Genomic DNA, 10211 nt, shown 5'->3' on the forward strand with positions numbered 1-10211 from the left:
AAAATAACCAGACATCCAAAATGCCATTCTCATTTTAACAGGAAGTCATTCATTTTTTTGTTATCTCTTTCTTTTTCTAAATGGGGTAAATTAATGAGTGATTCACATAGGAATGATTTCTAATTAAATTAAATTCTAAACAAAAAGTGTTTAAAAATAAATTTAATCCAAAACAATAAACAAGCCCATGATTAATTGCTTGCAATATGCCTGGCTTTAATGTGAGAAAATGAAGATGATGCAGCAGCTCAATCTTTTCAAAACAATTCAATATCCACCTAGTATAAAAGCTTATTATTTACTGTATACTTATCCAGTCTTTTGAAAGAATTTGCAAGATCTCTTGTGGAAATCACACAATAGTCTTTTCTTTTCTATTCAAGTTTATAATATTTTTTCTTTTTTTTTTTAGTATAATTAGATAGAAGGCATCCACAAAATAGTATAAATTCTAATATATGTGAAAGTGATTATAAAGTAATGTAAATATGCAACTGACAATTAAGAAATCCCATTAGGTAACTTCTATTGTTTAGATAAATAATGGTGATAAAGAACAAATTTCACTTTATTCCCATTTATGAATATACAAATGAAAGTGGCACTTATCTCTGTTTTAGTATGAAAGTGATTCTTTGTAAAGCTCTAAATCTTACCATTTTCAATGACACATGTGCAACTTTTCAAATTATTTCTGCATATGGTCATGTCCCAGGTTTTTTCTTACACTGAAGCACAACAGCCTGATGTTATATTTGAAGAAAACTGTTAATGGAGTAGAAAATACTGCTATTTTTATATGTCCTCAGCTGTTGAGGATTCAAGACCTATAATTCTTGACCTATGAGTCTTTCAGACTCTGACAAAACCACTCACAAGCACATTTTTTTAGGAAGAATATGCATTTCCTATTTGTCATTGAGAGTGCTATTGTACATATGAAACCAGTTTTGATTTTTTTTCCTAAAATTTGTTTCATAATTGTGTCTTGCTTTGGATAATTTGCCACAAGAAGTATGGTTGTAAGCAGTATTCATGTAAGACAAAATATTTTCAGATCATACAAGACAAGAGTTACAGAAAAAGCTATTTTATGGACTATGATATGTGTTTATTTCTTTATCTCTTCATTTATACTAAGTCATTTCTTTTGAAATTCGTCATAGAGTACAAGCCAGGGAAAGACAAGAGAGAAGTACCTTCCACAGGGCTCGGTCACATTGGGATCCTCCTCTTCCAATCCTCCAGACTACCAGGATCCTGGGCATAGGATTATGTACCTGGTGTGTTTTCAGACTAACTTGGCTGAGGACATCAACCGTGGTCAACATGTGTCTTTCATTTCTTCAGTTCAATTATGCTACAGAGCTTGAATTTAGTCATTGATGATTTTTTGTTACATATCACTGCAAAATTTCTGAGTAATTATTGATAAATTTTGTCATATTAGAAATAATTTTACTGGGGTCAGCAGGCTTTCAGGGTGGCTAAGGGTACTGGACTCCCACCCTACCACAATTATTGTTCAGGACCTGGCGGCTTGCTTTCTCACTTTCTTTCTCTCTTCCTCTCTTTGTCTCTCTCTTTCTCTCACTCTGTCCCTCTCTGGTCAAAATAAAATGAATAAATAACGTCAAATAAGATAGCTCTTTAAATAAATTAGAAATCATTTTACTTTATATTGAGTAGGTTTGTATACATGATTTACAGCTTTTTGTAGCTTAGAGGACAATAACTCTTTGACTATTAGTGTCATGATAAATTTATTTCTCATGCCATAGGAGGTTGAAATATATAGAATTAGTATTTCCTTTAATATTTAAGAAAGCGTTTTAGGAAAACTATCATGTTTGTAACTTTGTGTCATTCCAAAATATAGATCCCTTTTACCTTTAAAATGAGAGCTTAAATAAAATATGTTAGACAACAAATAACAGCAAGGGTATGATTGTAATGTTCCCCAGAAATGCATGGGTTGAGATTGGTTGTGATAGGATTAAGACTGAAGAGCTTGTTCTGACTACAGTGTTAAAGGTTCATCCTTGGTGTGGCAGTTAGGATTGAGATCATTAGGGCAAGGCTCCCATGATAGACTTATGGTGTATTTACAAAGAGAGAGAATGAGACGGAAAAAGACAAGCCAAAATAGATGCATGTACTCCTGCCCTTTGCCAGATTGTAAGGTGGCACGAAGACCCTTATCAGATGAGGCCACTGGACCTTAGACTCTCAACCCATGAGTTGAATAGACCTCCACTTATTTTTGTGGTTTTGATTGTCAGAAAGTGCATGTGCTCACCAGAGAGAGAAAGAGAGACAGAGCGAGAAGCAAAGGTGTGTCCATGCTGTTAATACAATCCCTTCTCCTCCATTTGTCCATCCTATTAGAATTTGGGGCATTTCCACTGTGTTTTATAAACCACCAGGGTTGAGATTCAAACTGCTGTTGGCCATACAAGATCTGGCTTCCTTAATCACTAGGTTACAGGGATGTCCCTTAACCTCTATTCTTATAAACTACCAAGTTTCCAGGATTTTCCGTTACTAGCAACAGAATGGACAAACACGAACATCTATTTTGCAAGTCATAATTTTGCTTTTATCTCTAGTGTTTTTTAAATTTATAACATTTTAATCCTCAGATACCAATACAACTTCAAAGAAAACCCTTTGAAACAGCTGGATATTTGAAGACGAAAAAATGCCATTTGTTAGACAAATAACCAGATGCTACTTCTGTTTAATACTTACAAAAATAGGTTTTGGTTATCATTTCAAGTTTGAATACTCAATAGTTCTCAGGTTCCAATCTAGTACAAAACTAGAAGCATTATCGCTATCTACTGTATACAAAATATGCAGGGTTTAACTATCTACAATGTAAAAACAAAATATGAATTACGTAATATCTAAATTTCCTAAACAGTATCAAATTGATATTTATCAGAAGACAGTAAAAATCACACATTTAGAAAACTAAAATAAATAAAAATATTTGAACTAGATATTACATATATTTGAAATATATTCTAAGAATATAAAATATGGTGTCTGATTTTTAAATAGATCCCTATGTCTTCTGAAAAGATTGCTCAGTTCCACCATAGTTCATACCAATTGCATAGTGTTCAAGAATTATTTTTTATAAGTAATATCTTTTCTATGAAAATATATCTTACAAAGTTATCAGCTTCATGTATCATACATTTTGAGGTATGTATTTTTAGTGCATAACTCTGAAGGTACTATATAGATCATACCTAATAAAATGACAAGCAATTCTGTTAAAAATGAGGAAAAAAATAGCCAAATATAATGAACTGCTATGACTCTTTTGTGAACTAGAAATCCTCTGGTCTAAGTCACTATTCAGAGCCTTCTTACAACTGAGAAGGTATGGTCTGAAAATTTAAGTGTGATGGAATATAAACAAGGCTGAAAAAGAAACTATAAATAATGCTCAACAAGCTGCAAAGTATCTAATTACTCTGGAATATGTCATAGGATATAATGAACCCCCTTGGTTGTAAAAGTCAAATTGAGTGTTCTGGTTTCTCTCTCTCTCTCTTTCCTCTTCCTCTCTCTCTCTTTTTAAAGATTTTTGCTGCAGAGAGCATGTGCATACTGAGAGAAATAGAGAAAGGGAAAGTGAGAAATCACCTACAGAGGAAATGGCCACACTACAATCCCTTCTCCTTCATTCTCTTCCTGGGATTTTGAGCACTCACGCACATGTGCCTGGCATGATTAGTGAGTCGCTGGGTACAGAGCTCATACCACAATAAACCATGTGGGAATACAGTGCCTTAACCACCACACCACCTGCTGGCCCGGGAGTTCTGGTTTCTGTTATTTCAAGCTAAAAGCAATTTTACCTTCTTGAAAAGTTATATTCTATATATTTATCCTGTAGAAGGCTCAATGCAAGTAGATTAAATGTTACATTAAAATATATTAATTACAATAATATTTACATGTTGAAAAATAAGAAATTTTTCATGTTATACTATGATGTGCTAGTATCATAAAGTATTATGTATCAGATCAGATTAATTATGTAAATCTATAATACTGTGGAATAAAAAAAGACTTTGAAAATGTATTATAGAGCATAAATCCATTCGTTCCAATTAAAAATATTTTGGCAAAAATACACAAATGTATATAAACAATTTGGGAGTTTTAGCTAAGCTCTTAACAGTGGTAATCTCTAAAGAAAAGTATTTGGTTTCAGCGTAGAGTAAGATTCTTGAAATTAATTTTATTTTATAACGCTCTGGTGATTTGTAAAGCTTTCTTTATTTTCAAATAGTCATGTATCTATGGGTTATTTGTGTGCTTGGAACACATGTTATGTGTTTTTGCCAAGTTTTATTGACAATAGGTCTTGGAACTCAAAATTCTTGAATCCTGAACAATCTGGCAACCAGATATTAGTAAGAGTGTGAGGCAAAATGAAAGTTTTTTTACAATAAATTTTAAAGATAATTTGTGCCATAGATATGGAATAACATGCACTAGAAAGAACAAGTAAATGGTAGAAGGATAGACTGTATGACTACTTAGGGTTTAGGGAATTGATTTCAATCTCCAAATCCACTGTAGCGAGCATGAAAGCTTGGTCATCAGCAATTCTAAGTAGTATTAAGCATCCTGTTTAATAAATGAAAATAGTCATTTATAACATACATATTCATGTATCCAAAGAAGATATTTGGATTTCTACTATATGCCAGATACTATGATGAAATTAAAATTAATTTATAGCATCTTATAAAAGGTTTATTATGAATAGAGAGTTTTATGATTTGCAAAATTAGCTTGGAAAGACTGCAAATTAAAATATGTACTTTGAAATGAATATCTGTTTCTAAATGTATGCTCTAAAATTATGTCAATAGTAATATATGAGCTAAAGGATGCTATAACAGTATTAAGAAAATATATAATTGGGCTATTTATTAATTTAAAAGTAGATAATAGGACCAGCAGATGGCATAATGGTTACATTGCTGGACTCTCACATGGTTGACTGTGATTCGAGTCCTGGTCCTGAAGGTTTAAATTCATGCAGGTTCATGTGCAAGCATTTCTAAAATCTTGAGAATGAAGGACCAGGAATTTCAGTGTGGACATCCCTTCTGGAGGGCTGATTTCTCACTTTTTGTCTCTCTCTCTCTGTCTCTCCAGCAAGCACATGCACTCTAAAGCAAAAATAGTTGGGGGGGGTGAAGAACTGGACAATGAAAGAAATACACATCCATTATACTCAATACCATTTTGTTTTGAGTGCTTGAATGGTAGTTAGTTACTGATGTTCTTTCATAAATTTTCTGATATTTAAAGAGCTTATATGTAGGGACCAGCAGTTGGCATAATGGCTATGTCGCTGGACTCCCATGTATTAGACCATGATTCTAGTCCCGACCCTGGTGGCTTAAACACGTGTGCGTGCCTGCCCAAGATATCCAAGAAGAGAATGGAGGAGAAAGGATTATGGCATGGCCATCCCCCCTGGCGGGTGATATCTTGCTTTCTGTCTCTCTGTCTTTCTGGCAAGTGCCCTCACCCTATAGCAAAAACCTCTTAAAAAAAAAACTTATATGTAATACATGTGATTATATATATTTATATATACACATATATATATTCAATGTGTATATTAAATCAAATAAACACATATGCACATATATACTTTGAAATTCATTCATGTGCATGGAATTCTGTGACCATTTGAATTTCGTAATAGATTCTAATGTTACTTTATGATTCCTTAAGAAGTTTAGGAAAACGACTATTGATTGATATAAAAATGCTAATAACTGTAATTTAATCGTTGGTATTTACAAATTCATCCGGATTACTAGGTGTCACATGATAATATATTTGAAAATAAATATATGCTTATATTACCAAATATTACAGTTACTTCTGTAGCTTTTGAAAAAATCTTCATACATTATAATTAGGAAACTTAAAACTTCTGCTTGAGACAGTTTCAAGGAAAATATTAAAAATTAACCTGAATCTGACCACAACATTTATCTGAATCATAAATCCCTCCTATGTCCACTTACAAAGGCTAAAACACAATGGATTACTAAGATTATAATTTAAAGAATTAAATTGTATAAGTGCACACATAATATTTTCTAATTTTACAATACTGGTTTTTATTTCCCTCTTAAAATGTGATAAATCATTTCAGAGTAGAATTTTAAAAACTGATTAATTTTTCATTTAATTTGCCATAGCACATTAATAAAAATTATTATCATATGTTATTTATTCACGTTCCAAGTTTTACCTTAAGAATTTTTACTTAAAAAGCTTGTGCTCTTAAAATGATATATGTTTCTAAGTCACAAAATCCAGTGTACCATAAAGCAGCTAGATTTCAATTGAAACTCAATGGTTCATGAGTCCCCAAGTCGGCTCAACCCATGCTCAAACTTAACCATACTGGGAAAGTGTACTGGATGAGTGAATCGAGGAAAGTTCAGAGGGTTAGTTTGATTAAAATGAATTGTCTACCACAAAGGCCACTGATTTTCCCAGTGGTCGTGGATAATTCTTCAGAAAAAAATTGAAATTTTTATTCTGTACCTCTTATATTTCCTTTGAAATAGCAAGGCACACTTGTTATACAAGTAAGTTTTAAACATTTGATTATTGAGATTGTATTACAATCATTTTATATCATTTATTTGGTATCATATATATACATATATATATTTGATATTCATATGTACTCACTTCAAATATATTTGTGTTTACTTTTTCTACTAGTCTTCACATAATTTATAGAGAGAGACTCTTACACATCTGTCACATAACGTCTAAAACGAAGGAAGACTCCAGAGAATTACTAATTTATAATGGCAAGCAGATAAATAGCACTCTAAGAAGAATGTTCAAAAGTCACTGAATATTGGGACCAACAGTTAGCATAATGGCTATGTCACTGGAGTTCCATGTAGTTGACCATGGTTTAAGTCTCGAACCTGGTGGCTTATACTTACGCCGGGTGCATGTGCATGTATGCTCAAGATCCTGAGAGGAGAATGGAGGAGAAGAGATTGTGGCGTGGCCATCCCCCTTGGGGAGTGATTTCTCACTTTCTGTCTGTCTCTATAAATGAAAATTAAATAAATAATTCTAAAAAAAAAAAAAAAAAAAAAAAAAAAAAAAACTCTCCCTCCCCCAAAAAAGTCACTTAATATTTTCATATTCAGTCTAAATTCTGATAAAATTTATTAGAAATGTATACATGTAATTGTTGGCCTACACTTAATCCAGAAATAAATAAAGAAGCAGTCATCCCAGCTATACAAATAGTTCGTTTTATTAAATGGTTTAATTTTATTAAAACATTGAGTTATGCCTTACAGGGTAAATTTTAGAACCATCTTTCAATGGAACTTTGCTGAAAACATCAGAGAAATACTAAAATGTTGGATAGACATGAATCCCTCATGGAAATTGGAAAATGTACTACCCAAAATATTCAGAGAAGCAGTAGGAGACAACACTGTACATGGCATAAAATTCTGCAGAACATCTCCTATTAAGAGTAGGCCCAGTCATAACAATGGATTATAGTTTTCAGCAGAAGGTCTGACACAAACCTAAGATGCGCTGGAGTGAGTGTCAAGCACAGCACTAAATATAGAAGTTTGCCTAGGAGTACATTGACCTCTCCAAACACACAAAGTTTCCACATAGAACTAAGCTTTGGCATGAACCTCAAGTTTTCCCCAAATTCCTTTAGTTTACAGATGACTAAACTGTTAATATAAACTCATAGAAACAGTCATCCAACTTATATTTCAGGAAAGATTTAAGTACTATATTGGAAAACAAGAAATATATATGCATAGAATTTTTGAGCAAATGTCAGGATTGAATAAACCAATATTCATTCAAAGACAAGTAGGAAATAGAAACAAAAATAAGCATAGCTTCTTGTTTAACAGGATTTGATTTTGAAATGTAGAACTTTGTTAAGCTCTGGTACTATCATGCTGTTATGATGTGACCTTGCTCCAAATATACTCCGGTGGTTTTTTGTTTTGCTTTGTTTTGTTTTTTATTTATATTGTCTTACTTTATACATTTAAAATAATAATCCATATAATTCTATAGTTGTGACAAATAAGCAACACATATCATAAAAACTAGGACATTAAAAAAAAATACCCATTGCCCAGACACACTGGTGAAGGTGATAGGGTGTGGCTGCATGATACTTGAGTCATATGGAAAGGCCAGAGTTCAAATCCTGAGTAGATCTAAACAGGTTTGGAGCAATAACAGATGTGCCCATGATTCTAACAGAATGAAAGATATTGGGGAAAATGCAGAGTGGTGAGACCCTATGGTGTGTACCAGTCCTTCTCTCCTTCTTTTTCAATATATAAATTAATAAATTTTAAAAAATCACAACACACATTAGCTTGTAAGGAAATGCCTCAAGTACACAACAATCACATGCTATATAAAGTTTTATGTTCCATTATTTTCCCTAACAAAAATCAAGAACTTTTGTATTGTTTAATAAAATTATAAACAAGGAAATGATGGGGCAAAATAATGAAGAGACATGAGCACTAACTAAAGTAAGAAGAAAATGCAAAAAATAAAATCCCAAGTATGTCATAACAGAAGTTTATAACTACCCATTTTAAATGTCAGACAGGCAAATATCTTTTAAAAAGACTCCATGTAGGATTGACATTCGCAAGAACAGAGTAGGCAGCAACAAGTTTCTGCCAAACCAAGGGAAATTTTTTTTTAAAAAAAAAAGCGTAAATTGTCAAACTAATTTTATCAGAACTTTTGAAAGCAGTCAAATGTGTGTGAGCCTGTGAATGCTGAACCAAATTAAAAAATCAAGTTAAAGTTGGAGAAATGTCTTTTGATATTTTTAAGTGCCCATGTCCACCTCTTAGTGACAGTCTGAAGATGGCAGTTTCTGTTCCTAGTATGAGACCCTGTTCTGTTTCTGGTGGTAGCAGAACAAACCTTATTCATATTAGTTTGTTTCTTTTTTAACTTCCAGGAAGCTATCTAAAAAACAAGCTCAAAGTACTTGTCTCCATTTACTTAATTTAAAAGTTATCTTTGTACTAATATGCAGTACATTTATGCTGGTGAAGTTTTTTGGTATTCTGTAAGATGTATAGTAACTAAATGTTAAAAAAAAAGATAAAATTTAAAAATAAATTGCTGGAAAATAAAAGAATAAAACTTTAAAAAAAGGAAAAGAAAGGAAAAAGATCATGATTCCAGAAGAGCAGTGGGCACTGCTTACACACACTATGTTAAAGCAGATGAAAATTCCACAGAAACCTGAGGCAAATAATCAGAGCACCATAAAATTAACATTGTATGCCTAAGACCTGAGAGGAAAAGCTGAGACTTTCTGGAAAAATAAGTCATTCAAAACACTTCTGTACATGGGAAAATTTCAAAATCCACATGTTTTTAGGGAAAAACAGAAAAGACCTGAGCAGACCCTAAGCTTTCACCCCAGACTTCCCACTGAAATCAGTTCAAGCCTAGTAAAGTATTGAAGGAGACATCCAGCATACAACCAATCTTCAAAGGTTTGGAAGAGATTTATATTTCTGTTTGTTTGAGCTCTTGTGTTCAAGGAAATATCTGTCACAACACAAGCTAAATAGAACCTAAGGAACGGTGACTTCAGTGAGCATTTCAACAACAAAAAATAGGTTTGCTAAAGTACCATAGAAGAGTCGTGAACACAATCTTTCATAATAAAAAAGGCAAACCTAAAAAGGCAAAAATCTGACTTTCCAGAGTTATGACATTTTAATAATAAAATATATTGTTTTCAATAAATGTCACAAAGTTTACAAAGAAACAAGAATATACAGTTTATTTACAGGAATAAAATTAATTAACAGAAATAATTCCAAGGAAACCCAGGCATTGTTCTGACTAGAAACAGAGTTTATATCTACTGTCTTAAATATGTTCACAAGGCAAAAGTAAATCATGGAAGTAGAGGAGCCAGTGGGTGGTGTGGTGGTTAAGTCACTGGACTCCCAGTTAGCCAACTAAGGTTGAAGTCCTGGATATGGACATGGCAGCCTGAAACTTATGCCACGCATGTGTATGTGTGTGCTCGTGTGTGCCCAAACTCCAGAGAAGAATGGAAGAGAAGAGACAACAGTGTGGCCATACCA

The sequence above is a fragment of the Tupaia chinensis genome, unplaced genomic scaffold (assembly GCF_000334495.1).
Source record: "Tupaia chinensis unplaced genomic scaffold, TupChi_1.0 Scaffold140508_1, whole genome shotgun sequence".
Classification (NCBI taxonomy): domain Eukaryota; kingdom Metazoa; phylum Chordata; class Mammalia; order Scandentia; family Tupaiidae; genus Tupaia; species Tupaia belangeri.